Source organism: Coffea arabica, chromosome 5c (genome assembly GCF_036785885.1).
Source record: "Coffea arabica cultivar ET-39 chromosome 5c, Coffea Arabica ET-39 HiFi, whole genome shotgun sequence".
Lineage (NCBI taxonomy): Eukaryota > Viridiplantae > Streptophyta > Magnoliopsida > Gentianales > Rubiaceae > Coffea > Coffea arabica.
Window position 1 is genome coordinate 7,288,943 of NC_092319.1, and position 3,878 is coordinate 7,292,820.

The following is a 3,878-nucleotide window of genomic DNA, read 5'->3' on the forward strand; positions in this document are numbered from 1 at the left end:
ACATTTAGCTTTTTCATCATGTCATTCTTTTTTTCTGAAATTTCTTTTATCATTTTTTTCATGTAATAAAATCTTCTATAAATAGTAAAATACTTTTCGTTCCTTATCTTCAAATTTTTTTTTTAAGATACAAGAACTCAAATGTAGCATTTTATAGTTTTTTTAAGAAAGAAAAGATTTTTTTTCAAGGAAAAAGGGTTTGATTTAGAGTGGTGTAACTGAATTTAGAAATTACCCTCTAAACTGCCTATGTATCCCCAGAGGGAATCAAGTCACACGTAGTTCCTGCCATTCACATTTTAAACTCATACGGGTCAGGAGTATCAATTTGTTTACCACCTTAGATTTGGTGGAGTGTTTCAGCAATTTAACCACATATTACACTATTGGCGGTTGCCATCCATAGTTTTAGCTCATGCGAGTCAGGAGCATCTATTTGTTAACCACCTTAGATATGATGGAATGTTTCAGCAGTTTAATCACATATTGCACTATTGGTGGTTGCCATCCATAATTTTAGCTCGTGCTGGTCAGGAGTAACATGCTGTTCCGATTATGCATAGTACCTTTTTAGGTATTTGCCGTTGATGGGGCTAACCCTTAATCCGTTCTCAACAACCAACTTATTTGAACTATTTGTATATACTTCACGAACAACATATGGACTATCCCACTTAGGAATAAACTTCTTTTACCCACTATGAGTGAGAATGATCGGTCTCTGAACAACGAGTACTAACTCTCCAATTGGAAAGAGCGAGATTGAACATGCTTTTTGAATGCTTTTGAAAGACGAACTTGATAGCGCTCAATCCGTTGTTGAGTTTCCAATCTCTTTTCATCAAGTGCTTCTAACCCCTCAAGGCGAAGACGAACGTTATCTTTTTCACTGAGCCCTTCGTGAATCACGATTTTTAGTGAAGGTATCTGACATTTAAATGAAAAAACAGTTTCAACACCGTAAACAAATGCGAATGGGGTTGCTTGCGTGGGGGTTCGAAAAGTAGTTTTATATGCCCAAGGAGGTTCTCCAATTTGAAGATGCCAATCCCTTTTTGATTTATCAACGATTTTCTTCAATAAATTGCATAAGGTCTTGTTGAATGATTCAGTGAATCCATTTGCAGCAGCATAGTATATGAAAGAATTGTATTGTTTGAAATGAAACTTTTCGCAAAGTTTATTCATTACTATATTGCAAAAAGGCTTACCATTATCGGCAATGATATAACGCGAAACTCCATACCGATAAATGATTTGCGAACGAATGAAATCTACTACATTCTCTTTTTTTATCTCATTTAGAGGAACTGTTTCAATCCACTTTGAAAAGTAATCTGTCGCCGTCAAAATAAAAATATGCCCACCAGAAGACTTTGGAAGCGGTCCAACTATATCCAAACCCCAGATATTGAACGGCCAAGAAACCACAGTTGGGTGCAATGGTTTAGGAGGTTGATGGATGAAATTGCCATGGAATTGACAAACTTGACATCTTCTAGCAAAATCGATAGTCCTTCACTATCATTGGCCAGTAGTATCTCATTCTCTTATTGCGAAAGTGTAATTTCGGGCCAAATTAATGAGCACCACATACCCTAGAGTGAGCCTCCTCCATTGCTTGCATGGCCTCATCTTCTCCAAGACATCGTAGAAACACTCTATCAAATGATCTTTTGTGACGACCCCGCCGTACCCAGAGGCATACCAAAAGGCTTAGCGGATCGTCTGCCTATCTCGCGCTAGAACTCAATACTTAAAATCGAGAAAATAGACTTCACGCAAAAGTGAGTTCTATTTACACTATTATGTCTTCAAAAGTTGCATAAAACTACTACATTAAGCCATACACACCACTAGTACAAGAAAGTAAATCCTAAAGAAACTACTAACTATAACCACCACAACAAATATATACATCTTACTAGTCAACTTAGAACAAGTACTAGAGCAAAAATAATGATTCTGTAAACCATAAGCCTATATACCTTCCCGAACGATCCTCGCGTTGGCCCCTGCTAAGAAACATAAAGAGTTAAATGCAGAAAATCCCATGAACTTTCATAGCCATTGCATAATACACTCCGAAATATGTTTATAGGCGCTTTACACCATAAGAAAATGACCGTGAACACATTTCACAGTGAAACAAAGCGCGTGACTTGCACCTTCTATCCGTTGATTTATTGACAGAATTGCCCTCTTGACCATCACCTCTCATAATTTTTTCCCTTAAAGATTGGTTGTTAGTTATCATTTCGCAAAGACCAAAAGCAGTCCAATCCACCATCAACGCCGATTCCACCACTCCTCCTCCTCATCCATGGAAGAAAAAGAGAAAAAGAAGAACAAGAAACCAAACACCAGCACCCAAATGATCAAACCTCCAAACCCACCACCTTATCAGACCTTGCATTCAAGCCTAGCTTTGAAGTTAAAAGGCTTCAATTTGGTGGTCAGTTTATTGTTAAATCCTTCACAATCCGTAGCGCTAGGCCTCTTGAATTCTTGCGCCTCCTCTCACTTCTACCGACACTCAACCTCAACCACCACCAAAACCAAGAAAAGACAAATCAGTAGCCGCATTTTCCTTCAACTACCATTTTCTTGCCAACAAATTTCACGATCTTGGCTCACCATGCATGGCACACTGACGGACGAAGGGAAGACAAGGACCCTCTTTATCTTTCTTATATATGGGAGAACGAAGGATTTTCTGCAATTTATGAAACCGAAAGAAGGGGGTAAAGCTCTCCATTCCTGGTTCTCCTATAGTTGGATAGTTCAACTTTCCGTTATCGAAGCAAAGGCAGGAGGTCCCGTCAAGCAGCCAAAGCAAAGCTTATCACACTTTTCTTAACATCTCATCTCGGCGCGAAATTACGTAAATAAGAAAGAAGCGGTGGCACTTGAATCCCAGGTTCCAAAAGTGCCAAGATTCTTTGCTAGGCTAGGATGTGCTGCTCGAAGCTCCGGCCCCCTTGAATGCTTTGTATCTTTTTCTTTTGCGTTGCCTTCAGTACAAGAGAGTCCAGCCCGTCTTTGTTAAATGGCATTTTCTTGTTGCTTTGGTGCTTCCGTTGCTGCTTCAAAACTCTCCTTTTAGTTGCATGTTGCTCTGATAAATAATTCGAACGGAGGGATTTATGTCACCACAAACAGAGACTAAAGCCCCTTTGTCCCGCAGGAAACGATTGAACAGCCTGCCCATGGTTTGCTTGGCCTGGGGACCAAAAAAGTCTAAAGTGGTTGTTTTTGTATTCGAGTTTGAGAACATGAAGGCTACTGTGGACCGAGTTTGGCTGCCAAAAATCCCACTTGGGGAAGTAAACAAGAAGCTTACAAGGGGTCAGGCCAAATGCAAAATGGCTAGATTTAAATTCAGGAAAGGTGCCATTACATTTTATGTTTATGCAGTGAGGAGAATTGGGAACATGGGTTTTTCATTTGCGGATGATCTGAGGACAATACTGCAATCTGTGGTTGCACTCAATGATTGCTTGGATCAATCTTTGGTTTTTCAGTTGCCTTGTACTTTCCGCCGACATAATGGGTTTGATTGGGACGATGGGTACTTTTGTCCGTTCAGTTATTATTTGAGGATAAAGTTGTCATTTGCGTGATAAAATAAACGGTGTGTTAAGATCCGTTACTTTTTAGTGGAGTTTGGGTGCAAAGTGCCTATAAACATATTTCGGGGTGTATTGTGCGACGGCTGTGAAAATTCACAGTGGTTTTCTGCATTTAACCCAAAAATAAATGAAATGAAGTTATATGCTTAGTGAATAATCGGGGTAAAAACATAAAATCACATCCAAATAAACATGTAAATCAAGATATTTTGCATCAATAATCGGAAATGTAACATCACAATGGTA

At 39.1% G+C, this 3,878-nt stretch overlaps 1 pseudogene; it reads left to right on the forward strand.

Annotated features, from left to right (window-relative positions):
• The first annotated feature begins 700 nt into the window (after positions 1-700).
• Positions 701-3,623, forward strand: LOC113689126 (uncharacterized; annotated as a pseudogene).
• Positions 3,624-3,878: the final 255 nt, after the last annotated feature.